This window comes from Takifugu rubripes, chromosome 14, assembly GCF_901000725.2.
Source record: "Takifugu rubripes chromosome 14, fTakRub1.2, whole genome shotgun sequence".
Taxonomy (NCBI): domain Eukaryota; kingdom Metazoa; phylum Chordata; class Actinopteri; order Tetraodontiformes; family Tetraodontidae; genus Takifugu; species Takifugu rubripes.
In genome coordinates this window covers 10,598,959-10,614,882 of record NC_042298.1, presented here as the reverse complement: position 1 = coordinate 10,614,882, position 15,924 = coordinate 10,598,959, and the positions used below count along the sequence as shown (strand labels likewise).

General features: G+C 43.6%; 1 long non-coding RNA gene across 1 annotated transcript; it reads left to right on the top strand.

Annotated features, from left to right (window-relative positions):
• The first annotated feature begins 3,644 nt into the window (after positions 1-3,644).
• On the top strand, positions 3,645-5,031 carry LOC115252323 (uncharacterized). Its single transcript, XR_003890738.1, has 3 exons — positions 3,645-3,785; positions 3,965-4,092; positions 4,190-5,031. It is a non-coding gene; the product is annotated as an uncharacterized lncRNA (long non-coding RNA).
• Positions 5,032-15,924: the final 10,893 nt, after the last annotated feature.

Sequence of the window (15,924 nt, the reverse complement as noted above, 5' to 3'; positions counted from 1 at the left end):
GGATTATCACCACCAGAGGGCGATAGTGTCCTCTGTTCTTCGCTTCCTGTTAAATCCTCCGTGCTGCTGGTGTACAGCTCTGCCCGCTGGCTGTTGACCACCAGCAGTTACACACTGTGGACTGATGGCCCACCGCAGTCTCAATTACCAACTTTTCCTTAACACATGGAAGATCCTCCTTTTTCTCTCAGGCAGGCAGATGTGAGGAGAGCTTTAATTTCTCTCATACAGATGTAGTGCTGGCTGGGCTGCAGTGCTGTAATGTTCCTGCTCTCGGTGTCTCCTGGTGCTAAATTGAAAGCAGCTGCGGGAGTAGGATGTGGAGGAGACAAGTCAGTGATCTCCCCATAATGGTGCACTGCCTGTGATGATGTTTACTGCCCTTTGTGGTGGTGCTTTTAGAGAATTTCTGCTCCATTTTAAAGATGCAACTCTCTCTGACTGTGGTTCATACACAGCCGTTGAGTTAAGTCTACAAACCTGAGTTTAGTGACGCATCCAAACTGGTGCATGACGTCTAATCAGTCTCGTTTAAGAAGCGAGAAGCTCTGGCCTCATGGTGTACGGACCCAGAAATCTAAGGGACTCTGCAGTTGATCAGTTGGCAATTAATACAGAACAACTCAGTTTTGGGGGCTTTTTTTTGTGACATTTTGAGATTAATTTATCATTACATCTCTGCTCTAGAATGTGCAACAAAAGCAGATGCTCACATGGATTTCACAATAGTGAGCAAAGGTAAAAGCCCCCAAAGTGGATTGATTATGTTCTGACCGTGAGCAATGAGGTCCTGCTTAAAACACTTATTCCTCATGACAGATTGGTCTTCTTTTCTGCTTGTAACTTTGCCAAAAATTCCAAATTCCCTCGCTGATTTAAATACAACAGGAATGGACTGCAGCATATTCCATATATTTTTTACCTACATAGTGCTCTATACGTCCTCTTGGATTTGTTAGATTTGTCTTCATGACAACATTGTCCGTGTTGTCAATTTTTAAGTTTATGCGATTAGCCATTGATTTAAAATCTCGTTTTACTGCCACCAAGTGATGAAACACTGTTACTGCACCTTTAAAACGGCTTCGATTAATAGTAGTTGAGTGGAAAACTTATCCCACTAAGCTTTATGAAGCATTTAATAGTCTTTAAAGTGATTATTTATATTAATTTAATGCTTCACTTAAGTTTTGGCGCTTCTTATCTTTGCATGCGGCTCATAAAATGATTTGTCTTGAGCTCAAATGAGCAGCTCGGGTCAGCAGACTTGGCCAGTTAGCATTTTGCTGGTGAACAGCTGAAGAAACAGTTTCTCTGACTTGTTTGAGATCAAAGGAGAGGAAATATTTGACTTTACTTCTTTTGAAAAAAGGCAGACGAATGTCTCATTTAATGTCAAAATCAGGCAACTGCTTATATGTGTCGTTTTCCAGTTCTCTGCCCCCCTAGTGGCTAAAACATGACCATTATTTTAAAGTTTCAGAATGGAATTTACAGATTAAACTATATGCACTTTCTGGCTGTTTTTGAGCGCAGACAGCCACGTTTGTTGCAGTACCACACTGTATTAGATCTATTTTTGATTATGCAGCATTACATTATGTATCGCATCATAATAGCAAAGATTTTTAAATGTATCTCCAGTTTTTATAATAGCAACATTAACTCCTTTGTAGAGGGCTGATGGACAGAGGTTTGCTTTATTTATGTCCATTCATCCTTCTTCCAGTGCAATGCCTGGTTGCTCAAGTTGGAAACAAAGCATTTTTTATTTTTTTTTATCCCTGCAGCGTGATTTTGCTCCTCAACACCATCAGGAATTAAGCCTCCTTTCTGATTCCCTTTTGCAGGATCGCCAGACACTGTGATGGCGGGGTGTTTGGGATTAAGAGTGAGCGAGAATCTCCGAACAGCAGCTGGCCAACGTGAAGGCCCAGCGGAAGAAGGTGAGGAGGGGGAGAGGGTGTATAGTGGCAGCGTGATGAAACGAGGAGAGTTTACAGCCGTGAAAATGACTGAAAATGTAGCAGCGGTAGGAATGTTGGAGAAAAGCCCAGAGCTCTGGTGACAAACACAGCTGTGATGACCTCAGTCACCTTGGCTGAAGAGCCAAGAACAGCCTTGTTAACGGAAACACAAGAGGATTGAAATAGAGAATATTCATCAAATAGGAAGTCCCATGGATCAGATCCATCTCCTCATTTAAGACCCAAGCTATTTCCTCTTGATGGAGTAGCTGTATAGTTCCGTAAGGTCAGAAGGTCACTATCATTCTCATGCCTTTGTGCCAATGATTAGAAGCGTTATAATCAAAAATGTGCCATTTTAAACTTTTATTTTTAGAGCTGTTGAGACTTTCATTTTACCTATTTTTAAATGATATTTTAATGATGTTAGCATTATGCTAACTTAAAAGCAACACAAAAGGATGAACCAAATAGTCGCACACTGAAGAGAGACATTTCTGGCCATTTTTTAAGTCCAGCCAGCAGTTATACTTGACAAAGCCATGCATGTTTTTCCATAATATATTCCATAATATTCATAATAAATGTGTCATGGGATAGCTTACATCTGTATGGTCTGATTTCTTTTCTTTCTTCTTTTTTTAATATTCATGGATGATAAATCAGATGAGAAAGTTTTCCAGCCCTTAAAGCTTTAATATACACCAGGTATGGTTCTTTCCCATTGCCTTTGTTCCACTTATGCGCCACAAGCGTTCTCCTGCTTCTGCAATATTCTCCAACCTCTCCAGGAGATAACAGACGTGCTGCAGTATCAGATCCAGAGGCAGGGAAAGGCAGCGGAGGCAGGACCAACTCCATTGCACTGTATTTTTCTCTGCAAGGCTGGGCTGCCCAGTGTTTAACGCACTCCCTCTGGGACCTGCTTGATGACTCGGTGCTGGAAATGCGGCTGAATACGAAATGAAACGAGATTTCCCTTTGTTTTATTAACTGCTCTTAATATCGGTGCTTCCAGATAGATGGTATCCCCCTGACAAATCTGCAGCCATGTGGAGGGAGACAGAGTTCGACTGCCACTGCAGCTCTGTAACAGCTCATTTTCTAGGTGTGTGTGTGTGTCTGTGTGTGTGTTTGTCTGAGAGAGCGAGAGAGAGAGAGAGAGAGAGAAAGAGAGAACGGGAAAGAGCAGGATTGCAGGATAGAGCAAGATACCAAAATGAAAGTATTTTGATTTTAAATGAATATTCCTGTATCAGATTAAGATGGAGCTTCTTTTAAAACAAAAAATCTCTCTTACAGGCTCTAAGTAAATGATCCGAATAAACTTTGTGTTTGTGCCTTTTTATGAGCAGGCCATCGAGAGGCTTCTCACAGCCAGCAGGTGGGACGACACCAGCTATTAAATTTGACATCAGTGACATCACTGTAACCTTGGCTATAAGGGAAGATCACAGCTGCTGACGGCGTGTATAAAATCCATTACTGGAGACTTTAAAAGAGCAAAAAGGATTCATTCAAACTGGCGGCTGCTTCAGACAACCAGAGGGGTCATTTAAAGCTGCATACAGCAGAATCTTTAGAGATGAAACACTAATGTTCACAGAATATTGATTCTACCACTACAAGCACACGTGCCCTTCAAACAAATGAATAAGAAAATGATGATAAAAACGTTGTTAATGATCAAAAAACAGGTAAAAAAAAGTGTTTTACACATAAGTTTTCCTCCCCCCCCCACTGATCACTTGATCCCTTTTTGCCGTCCACCCTTCAGAACCTTCTCGACCATCTGAAAGGCGGCGCTCCGGACCTGATGTAAGTCTCAACTTTCCCTCCGTGCTCCCTCTTGTTTTCTTTCTCTCCTAACACAACAACCGGTGAAAATCTGAGAATCACTTGTGCTGCTTTTTCCCCCTCAACGGCATGTCTGTGTGTGTCTTTGTGTGTCTGTGTGTGTATGTGTGTGCGCGTGTGTGTGTGTGTACTGCGGCCAGGCTGTAGCTCCGGCGGATCTGACCCTCCGTTTGCTCGAGGACACAGGTCAGAGGTCGGGGCTGTAATCACACTGCCGGCTGATTCCCATGATCCTCAGCAGTACAGGATTGGATGCTAGTGCACATGTGTGAGTGTGTGTACGGTTGTGCGCGTCCTTCACTCGCAGTCATGGCTGATAGGCATCTGTTGTGTTTACACTTTTGTGCGTCTGTGTTTTCCACCAGATCTCTCCTGTCGGTTGCGTCTCACCTGGACGTCCTGCCAGCTGGACACTGCCCCGATTCTGCCTGGCCTCAATTACCAGACACGATTGTCCCGGTGCTGAAATGATTGCGGTTGGGTTTGACCGGTAATGGTGATTGCTGGTTGGTTCCCCCACACCTGTGCACCCTCATGTCGCTCGTTTCGGCTTCATTTGTTCCTTCTAATCAGCGATGCGGTGCAGGCGAGGAGAGGTTTAACCAGCACGAGAGCCTCTGATTGCTCTCGTATCAAAGCGCTCTTATCTGGGATGAAAGAAAGTGGCGTCCTTCAGGGTTTTGTTCTTATGCTGGCTAAAAACATAAAGGTCACACCTGCCGTTCACCTGTATTTTCTGTCCCCACATTGTGGCACCCAGTCACCCGCTGGTGTTCACAGCCGTGGCCTTGGAAAGCAACTGGAAGCAGATGGAGGCGGAGGGTCGGAGGTCACAGACCAGACAAAGACGATAATGCTCACGAACGCTGCTTTGTTCGATCGGTTCGGAAATTATGTCATTTAATGCAAAAGTAAAGAATAATATCTATAAATGTTTGCATTGGCGAACTGGATAGGCTGGTTTAAGATGTTCACATCCAAATTTGGATCATAAAATCTAGTGAAAAAGGATCATTGGATGGTGTAGCAGCACCTAAGAGGGAGGTGTTATCCTCTAATTTTGCACAGTTGATGGAGTTTGGAGATCGTGAGAATTATCAATGTCCAAATCTTTATTGCAGCTATACCTGTCCGTTCTGAAATTGTTCTGTTTAAGCGCTGAACCCGCTTCTATCAAGGCGGAAAAAGATCCGATCTGCCCATTAAATTTGACACTGAAATCCTCCCTTTTGCTATCTGCTGTTTCAAATCTCCCCACGTACATTTTCTTCTCCTGTGTAGCAACACTTTAGACTCGACGTCCACCGTCAGCTGCTAAATCAGTCACAGCGGTAAAAATAAATGGTTTCCCACAGCAGGCCGAGGGCGTGGAGAACAGCTGAGTGACAGCCGAGCAACAGTGTGGGAGATCCTGCTGACCAGACTGTTTACTCTGCTGACACTTTCGGCAGGAGATGTGAAGGACTCGACTCCAGTGTGGGCAGGATTTATTACCCTCCGCGTCCTTCGTTATTAAGCCTCCAGCGCGCCAGAGCCAGTGTCATAAACGTCTCTAAACTTAACATGCACAGGCCAGAGAGGAAATAAACCTCCGTCTGATGTCTGCCAGCTTGGCCAGGAGAAACAGAGTGGGAATGTGAAGGGAGGTCTGAATGACACCGACAGCAAAGTGAAGGAAAACCCAGGACGAGACGACTCCGCGGGTGACCCTGGGAATCAGACGCCTCCTCCTCGGAGCGCCGTCTCCTTCGCATCCATCAGTGTCCAGGCTGCAGCTGACGTGCACTCACATCTGCTAGTTTGCTTCTCATTACCGCGGCCCTGCCTCTTTAAATAAACAGCCGGGCCACACGGCAGAAGTGGCCCGACGCCGTCCACGTCTCTCTAGCGTGCAGCACACGTGTCTGTTCCATCCTGCTTGAAGGACGGACAGCACAGCCAGTTTGGCTCTGCTCCCCCTCTCACCTGCGATTGATGCCTCGGGTCTGGTTCCTGGCTGAGACACAACATGGTCAAACAAACAGATTTGCAGTGAGATCAGCTCTGACATGGCGTGTGTATATAATAGTCGCTCTGCTGAGGCTGTGCAGCACAGCTCCCATACGCGGGCAGACAGGCTCCACTTATCAGACAGGGTTGAGAAGTCATCATCATCATCATCATCATCATGAGTGTGAGTCGTATCCAGGAGCTTCTCTGCTCACATGAGGTCACGGAAAGATGAGGCCAATCTCCATCTGGCTGTTCCAGAGAACTGTTGAGCTTCTCTTATAGCAGGAAGGATCCCGCAGCTTCAGATGCAGATGAACACGGATGTTACGGCATTAATCTGTGGAACAAATTTAAAATTTATTGCAATCCGTCCACTATACAACCGGACCAGAATGCAATTACTCGCCAAACAGTTTGAGCTAAGACCAGACTGTAATCTTCTTGTGGAAGAGGAACTGGGCCGCCAACTACTCTGTCCAGAATGGGACTTGACACTGTCCAGCTGGAAGATGCAGAGAGACTGCTGATGACGATTTATCCTTCAGCATTTGCTAAATGTTTATGGATGTTAATAACACAATTATAGGATTTAAAGCAGCAACTGTCCAAAGGCTGTATTTCTGCTACTTAATATTCATATTTAGACAACTTAACTGTGTAATGTGGTGCTTTAATATCCTATAAAGGGGGAGTAGAGAAGATTAGGAGGGAGATTTGTTACATTTCCTGTGGTAGCAGCCATCATCGAAGGCCACGTAGCTAGAAATGCACCTCTGGCTGTTTTGTCCTCTGGGATTTCCAAAATCAACTGGAAACAGTATCTTTGTTGCATCTTCGCATTGTAAGTTTAAAATAAACAACCGCAGCTGCTTGCTGATTGTATTTCTGCAGGTTTCAGAGCTCCAAAAGGAACTCGCTTTGTTGGCAAAATCAAACCAGGAGCTGGAGGACAAGGTTGAGCTGAGGGAACCTGCACATGGAGGAGATCTCTGAGCTGGAGGTCAGAACTGCATGAATGCAATGATGAACGACTGGTCCGGACCGATCCAACCAGCCTTTAAATGCACCGTCCACATGTTATGCAGTGCGCTATAGATGAAATGAAGCTGCGGGAGGCCAAATGATGGACACAGAAGAAGGAGCAGCATGAAGCCCACAGACACTGTTTGATAAGAAGATGGTCAAATCAGGTCTGGACACTAGTGTATTAAACACAAGGTAATATGAGTGTTGGACAGATAATTTGTTCTGCTGCCACTTGACTTTCATTTTTTAATTGACTTTACGGCCATAACTTTGAACCAAAGATACAATATGTCCATAATGGTCAATTATGTGCTGACTCATTTTCTAATGATGAGCTGCCATTAACAGAGCTCCGGCTCTGGCTAAATATACCTTTATGTCCCTCATTTTCTTTTATGTAGCTGCCGGAATGAGCTCCATAAATTTCCATCTTGCCCAGTTCGCTGCAATTACACCAGAGACGATAAAGAGACTTTTTGACAGTACGCTCTAACCAAAGCTCTGGAGGGAGGGGGGCGATAGGTAGACACAACTCCCGGAGAACCGTTTCATTCCAACAAAAACACATTGCCGGGCGCTTTCCCTGATTAGTTTGTCTTCTCCTGTTCAAGACGTCTGTGTTGCAGATTCAAGCGCTGTTGTTTCTGATTGCAATTATAATCCCTGAGAAGTCTCTGACATGTCTTGCTGGTTCCCATCCCTGCTGTGGTGGGGTGTGGGGGTGTGTGTGTGTGGGGGGGGGGGGGGGGGTAATGGGACGTCTCCCGTGTTGCTCAGTGAGGTGCCGTTTGTAATTTAAGCAGAGAGAGAAGTTCTGGGATGAAGTCCATCTTGGTTCAATGGTGATTTCATTCAATTTTAAGTTAAAGTGATGCTCTGTTTGCTCTTGACAGCCTTGATATCCTAAAAAAAGGCAATTTGATAAGCATCCAGTATGGCATATTTGGACATGTGCGAATGATTTATACAGTTTTTTCCCTCCTCTTAAACTAAAAAAATAATGACATATACCCAGGAAAAACATGAGATGTGATGAACTTCCATGATTAAACTTTTGGAAAGTTGTGTGTGAACAGTCGCTTGTCACTTATTCTTTTTATATGGATTAAAATAATTTATTTTAAATGTATTTATTATTATTTATTATTTCATGCTCTGGTCCAAACCAGGTTAAACTGGGTTTTTCGTTACTGGGAGTATTCCACCGAGAGTACTATGCCAACCGTCTTGCCGCCTCGATGTCCATGTTTTCCATTTTAAGCTGTTCTTTTAAGAGAAGTGTAACATACCAGTTTGCTGGGAGCACAGGAAACAGCCTCTGAATATGATGCAGTTTCCTGCTTGTGTCCTTGAAGACGTTTCTTGTCATCCTACTGTGCTTTTTTAACCACCTGCCATCCTGGTATGTGGAGTGACGCACTTCAGCCACCCCATCGGGCTGTCGCAGACTTCCTCCCAGTTCCTCTGTTGCCGTGCGTGACAGCATTTGAGCCCACCGGGTCCCCACTGCAGACCTTTGATATCACGTCAGGCTGGCCAAAGAGGTGTCACACCGACCCCGCTTGCTCAGCCCCATGCCAGTCATCTCATGTCCGCCCTCGACACATAAATCTGCAAGTTTTGAGATGTTTTCCAGTTCCTCTTGCAGCAGAACAGGCCACAGAGAGGCTCTTTTGTGTTCCTCGTTTACAGAATGTTTTGTCAATATGATTTAATCCATGAATAAGAAATGAAAATGGTGGTTGTTTACTTGCTCTGTGCCTTAACCAACTGTCTGCAGAACAGATTCTAACGACCTCAGGATGCCATTATTGGATGTGTTATCACCTGTGAAAGCGTCTCAGGGCAGTTTAGGCAGATGCTCCCTGCTAATGAGATCTGTATTACATTACAGTCTCATTCTGCTGTTTGTTTTGGTCAGGCTCCTTCCATGACAACCAGACAAGTTGCTAAGCTGTGGAAATGTTTTGTTCAATGGTGCTTAAGCTCATAGCTAAGGGCTGTTATAATCAGCACGTTAATGAGCTCAGTTTCCTCGTCTTTGATTTCCTGTTTTGGCTCATTCTCATTACCCCAATCAGCGGCGTTTCTATACGTTTTTCTTTCATTGAAATCTCAATACTAACAGTGATTTGCCTGCCTAACATTTTTCCTTGCTCATTTAGCTTTTAAACTTTGATAACTGCAACTCAGAAGAAAGAAAAACATTAATTCTATTACATATAATTTATTACTTCCATGGCGTCACATCATTTTAAATACATTTTGGTACTGGAGTCAGTGAATGTCTGTCATATAAAACCATAAATGAGCAGACTTTACTGTCATGTATTGCCATGGCAACAACACCTAACCACAGAACCTGGTTTGTTTGTGATGACTATAAAGAAGCTGATATTCTGTGTTTTTGTACTTCTCTGCACCAGAAGTCTGGTGGAATCTGATGAAATGAGGCCGTCCAACCTGTGAGCTGACTCCGGCTTGTTTGGCATTAAATTCTGTTCTCACTCAGAAGTTTTAAAATCGCTGTAGGATTTTAAGCAGATGTGATCTTAACGTTACAAATGAATGCCATCAGGAGGCTTAAGTGCGGCCATTGATAACAGGTCGCTGGCAGATGACCCCCAGAACTCCCAGCAGGATTGAGCTTAGTGGGAAGATGGGTCTGCGTGATGAGGGTCCATCCATCCAGCGTCTGGAGGGGATGTTTCCCTAAGTGGGTTTTATCTTCAGCAGCTCTCTGATAGGCTTCATAACTGTTTCGTCCCCTCTTTGTTAAACACAAATGCAGTAAATCACAGGCGCATGGGCAGAAACCATGCGGGGGTTGTGATGTCACAGCACCTCATGCATCACTCAGACTGTGTCTGATTACCAGCTCTTAACCCTTGACCCCGTCACTGTTTGCCGATGTGTTGACGCTTTCTCTTTAGTAACCCAAAGCATCCCGCCCTTCCTTTTGCTTTTACAGTCGTGCGGTCAGGTTGGCTTTATATACGATGCCAACAGTCAAGTTTGCTGTGCGCTGTTTGCTTTTCAAATGGCTCATAAACTTCTCCTCAGTTCTTTTGGGGGCAGCACCCAGCTCCTTCCTTGAGTCATTATTTCAACTGCAAATGTTGCTATTTCAGCACTTTTCCCTCCTGATTTCCTACATGATATTCAATCTGTGCACTATAAACCATTTTTTGGTTTGGATTAGATGGAATCAAACATTTGAGTGGGGTTACTCTGCAAATATAACCTTTAGATTTTACTCACACGGTAGAACTACAGTATGGAATCATTTAAGTTTTGACATTTAACATGAGATTTGAACGTTCTCAGCTAGTAATTATGTCTGGGCTTTTTAATCTCGACACAGCCCTAACTAACCAGGATGACTTGTTTAATTGTTCCAATGTTAAACATATGCATGTTAGGAGGACCCTCCAGCATCTGTTTTCTCAGATGGGAGCTGTTGCATTACTCCAGCACTCCATATATCTCCTGAATTAAACACTAAAGAACTGCTCAGCCGTCCGATTCTCACGGGGACGGCTTTGTCTTCATTGTAAGGAAAAAATTTTCCCACTCTAAAAAGTTGCCCTGCTCACTTTTATCTCCTCAGCGGTGCCTTCAGGGGGAAATGCACGGCTGTATAGAAAACAAGGAAATGCATCAAACAGACCGGAATAGTAAAATATAGACTTTGAGGAAATTCATCATCCATCCGGCTTTGTGGATGTGCTTCAGAACAGAGAAAATAGTTGGACTTTTGTGTTCACGCAGCTGTGACAGCGAGATGACATACAAGAAACCGAACCAGGAACCGCCAGAAGTGTTTGCGAGCAAATGCAAACGTTTCCTGTATGTAAAATAAAAAATGCACCACTATAGAAGAAATTAATCCTCATATGGGAATTTGATATGTGTATTTCCATATCAGTTACTTCCGTGTCCTATTTTAACTATATATCATATATTCCCGTCCTGCTGATGTTTGCACGCTAATTATAATTCTAACACACTGAGATCACACATTTTGCTTTGAAATGTTCAGCCTGTTTCTACGACAACAATATCAGGATAACCCGTCTGGGGATTTGGATGTTTGGTAATTTCAACCATCTCTAAGCTTCTTCCTCAAACCATTTATGAGTTTCAAAGAGTCTATATTTGTGGGCCAGATGACCTCTGTACGCCTCTGTTTTCCTTTACCCCCATCACACGTCTTTGACAACTGAGAAAAATGCACGTTAACCCCTCTAAGCTGCTCTGTGACACCGGGCGGCCCGGGGCACGACTGTGGCCCCGTCGGCCCTTCAAGCCGGACAATTTGATTTGAAAGCCGAGTTTTCAAAGCTGAGTCATGGATCAGTGGTCAGCCAGTGACTTGGCCTTTTCATTCCTTTTTTCCTTGATGATTTGTGTGTGTGTGTTTGTGCGTTGGGTGTGAGGAAGGCAGCACGAACCTGACCAAAATCAACAAACAAAGAAGCCACAGCTGGGAATAAATCAGGGTTTGGTCTCTCTGGGTAACGTTTGCCCTGAGATGGGCTCCTCGTGCTGAAAGAACCCATTTCACACGGCGCATGCCGTGGACATAACATCACATTAACTTCACATGGTGAAGGAATGTCTTTACATTAAGAGTGGCAGGGCCCGGCCGATAAATGACGACATCTGAGCTCAACGTGTCAGTCCGCATATCTGCAATCTGCAGCAGGGGGATCTGATTAAGGCCTGAGGTCGCGGTGATGGGGGTCAGCTTGTATGCCTCAGCTCAGCTGTCACCTACACATAGGTATCCCTGAAATACTCTTTCCCCTTCAGGTTCGCCCAGACAAATAAACACTGTCCACAGTCAAGACAAAAGTAATTTTTTAAAGTCTTTTTGTGGCAGGTTGGCCATAATGAACCACACCGGTGTTTGGAAAGCAAATAAATAAGATAGGATGGGGGTGAATCAAGGAAGAAAACAAGAATAGTAAAAATATACAGAGAAAGAGCTATTGAGAAAGTATTTCCTTAACAAGAGGGGAACAAATAATAAATTATGGGGCCCCCTCTCCCCTGAGACAGAACTGGCATGCCTGAGGGTAGCAGGAAGTGGGCATCACTCTCTTTTTATAGAGGTCAAAGGCAGGCTTCCACTGTGGGAGCATCGCAGAAGACAGACCCCTGAGAGAAAACACACAAATCAACACACACACAGCCTCTCTCAGAGTTTACATGCCACGCTGGGCTGGATGAAGACGGCTCTGCTATGACAGTATAACCTCGGGGTCCCTCATCATGTCATCGCTGTAGTTTCTGCCCTCCTCATATCTGCACTCCCACTTGGCCTGTATAACTGACGGAGAGACTGTTGACAGCATTGACCCCGCGTTTACCCCAGACCCCCCTTATGACTGTCCCAAAGCAGGTTGCAAACCAACACGAGAGGCTTCGTGCTGATCCGTCAGATATGTGAAACTCAACATACTTTTATTTCTTGGCGGCTGCCCTTGAGATGAGGTGATAAAGTTGCTTTTTTAATCTCCCCAAACTCCTCACAGTAGGTTAGGCTCAGCCTGAGTAGGAAAAGAAGGCTCCTTTAATCAGTTTCACAGGACCTACTGGATGGAAGCAGATAAAAGTCTGAGCCTGATGAGAGAAAACAGGCTGGGTTTTGATTCTTCTGTACTTATTATATCCATTTAGAGATGTGACTATCTGCTTGTTCTGATCTCAAATTCCGCTGCACCATCCTTGAATTCTGTCCTCATGATAAGCTTCATCTAATCCATATTCTTCTCCCTGACTTTGCATTGCACAAAGGAACAGATGCTTTTCTAGTTTGGGATTTAAAAAAAATGTAGCTGTAAGAAAATATCCTGATTTCGCACTAAAACTTGATGCTGTTCGACTATTCCTCACAAATTCTTGTGACTTTTTTTATGAACAGTGAAAATATAGACATGTGTTATTTATTCCTGTATATTGTTTATAGTATTATTAAAATTTTATGCAGTACCAAACTAGAGCAAAACATTTCTTAACATCATTTTCAAACTAATTCACTTAACAACCTTTTTATTTTGTAAAAACAAGAAAATATTCATTTCATTGACTGCTCACAGAGCCAACACCTCTTCCTGTGGCACTGAGGAGAAGGAGCCAGAGCACCAGTAGTCCAAACTATCATAATTTGAGTTGGGAGTAAGAAATCACATGTGCCACAGTTTATGTCGGCAGTCATAGCCTGGAGGAACGGCTGGTTTCGACTTTGGAACAAACTACGAAATCATTTTCTTTGCACAGCAGTCATTCATCTTTCTCCAGACACACAGACATTTCGGGCCTGCTCCCTCTCAAACTGACGTGGCCGGCAGGTAAGCAACAATTTCCATTCAGGGATAGCGTAGAGGTTCCTTCCCCCTTGTTTGTAAAACACACATTAAAATGCAATCTGTGTGCATGGTGACATGATTGCAACAGGTTGAACTGGTTGACATAAACCCTCTCAATGTCATGTAAAGGACAGGCATAAAGACATCGAGTGAATCTTTAGACGTAGAACCATCTTGTGTTCTCAAACTTTCTAATTTTAAACCCTGAGAAAGGTGCTTTGTTTCACCAGCCCCCAGAAACCTTTCATCAGAAGAATCTAATAAATGCATGGTTGAATTCTGAGGGTCACAAACCCTTCTTCACGGCTGGGTTTGCCCCCGCGGTTGACCAGAGGACATGTCAGACCTGCGAAACTTTGCAGCTCAGCTTGCAGAAGAAAACACCTCACAATCCAATCCCTTTGAGAACATCTGCAGCCAATTTAACCTCTGCATTCCTGCAGTCTGCGCTGTTTAATATTCACAGGGGTTACGATCTGCCGGGACAGAGGTGGAAGGGGACGGTGGGGCGAGACAACTGGTTTCTACCCTACTTTGGTCCAGGGTCCAGACATGGTGGAAAAAAACATGGGGTTAGGAAAGAGTGAGCTGGAGCAGAGGTGGCTTAACTGGGCTAATTTGCGGGGATAATAATGGCGTTCATGCAAGGCCTTTGGGAGCAGCGTAGAGAAACAGGGGCCTGGCGGTGCAACCACACAGGAAGTTTACAACATGGCCAAAAGAGCATTTAATCAAACAGGCAACATGGAGCTGGTGGCGTGGGCCAGCAGCCATGCCGAAGATGAAGATAAATGTCTGGAGCCATACAAAATTCAGACCAATGCAACCACCAATTTTACTGGCCAACTAAACACAACATGTCAGACTTCATATTCGTTCCCACTTTTGATAGTAGCCTTTAGCACAATATTAACATCATATATGTTTTAAGTTATTCCCACATGAGCATCTAATAATTAGCTATTGTACACTTTATGAACAATAAACATGGATGCATTGCATCTTTTGCAGGAAATGACTTGTGAATGTAGGCTTTTATACCCAGTAATCAAAGACTCCTGCATATGTAGCAGCACACATGTGTAGCCTCACTCAGTACGATAGAGTAATAGCCCAGTTAATTGATAATTACACCCACACGGCCTCCTTTATTATGGCCACACAACATCCTTGTGAACTTTTGTGGATCTGTTCCAGCCTCCGTTAACTTTAGAAACAGAGGAAATTCAAACCAGCCCACTCCTTTTAGCGCCAATTTATCTGTTTATGCTTCCCTCTATGAGAAAATATATTTGGGTACATATTACAGTAGGCTGAAACATAAAGATGGGAACAATAATACACAGAGGTTTAGCAGTGTTTGTTTCAGTGGGATGTGCTTCGCATGCGTGGGAATATTTATGTTTCATCATGTGCAGAAACTATCAATGACATTCTGGGCTTTTTGGTCCATTTCTGTAACTAAAGGTCTCTATTTGCCCTCAAAAGAACTCCACCCATGGAGATGCTGGTTCAGGAGTGGGTCACATAGCTTCAGTCCACGAGCGTGTCCACCTGGTTGTCATGTTTACATCCGTCTGGTGAGAGTCAGAGTGGACAGATATCATGAAATAAATCCAGAAATGAATACTTATCATGCACTTTTCACCAAAGACAAAAGCCAGATGTGGGTGAGCGCTGGTGAGCTTTTATCTGGTGCGGAAGAAGTTCTAGTGAACTGTTTTTGTTCAGGGTGATTTATCTGAGAGCTGTGGACAGAGCAATGATAGCTGTTCCCTCTGCCCTTCATGGTGATCTGAGCGTGCTTACACACCTGAGAGGGGTTTGATCATCTCTAAAAATGTTCTTTCATCTCACAAGAAAACATCACCTATTAAGGATTTGGATCCTGGAAATAACGTGCCTGAGTGATTCAAGTTTAGAACCCTTAACTTTTTCTGGGTAGGTTTTGTTTATATTTTTAAAAGCATTTCCCTGTAGGACATGTGATCATCATTTATTTGAATTAGAGCATAGAATATCCATTAACACTATATTAAGTAATTATTTCATCTTAAATTCCAACCTGAAACCATGACAACCTCAGTTTCCACATGGAGAATTTGTGGGATGTGATTTTTAGTAAACAAATGTCCCAGTAGTTCAGATTTCTAGGCAAAGAAGGAATGACCTTGAACAGTTTTGACAAATCTGTGTCAAATTTGACGTCAAAGCATGCAGAATTTTGAAAATAACCCTTATATTTAAGGACACAGACAACACATAGACATCCAGGAAACAGCACTTTAAATCCAACAAAGCAATTTCCATGTGCTTGTTTTCAACAGGTGTTGAAAAGAGGCAGTTATCATCTCTGACTTTGGAATTCTCTCCTTCTCACTTCTTTTAACTGTCAAAACATATTTCAGCAATCTGTTGATACACGGCATCCAAGTGTCGTCCATGCTCTTTAAAATGTTTTGCGTTCCCACATTCACACCTCACACCCGTCATTACAATGACGAGCTGTTAGCTTAATGCTGACAGAGTCCAAAAACATTGCTGTTGCCTGTGGAAGAAAGGAAAATCCAATAAAAATAACCAATAATGACAGTGATGCACCATACATGAATATTAATCACTCTACTTAAACAAACTGGCTGTGTGTTTCCATGAAAGACACGTTCAAACAAATCAACCCTGTTTTCTTTTTTATAAAAATCCACAGC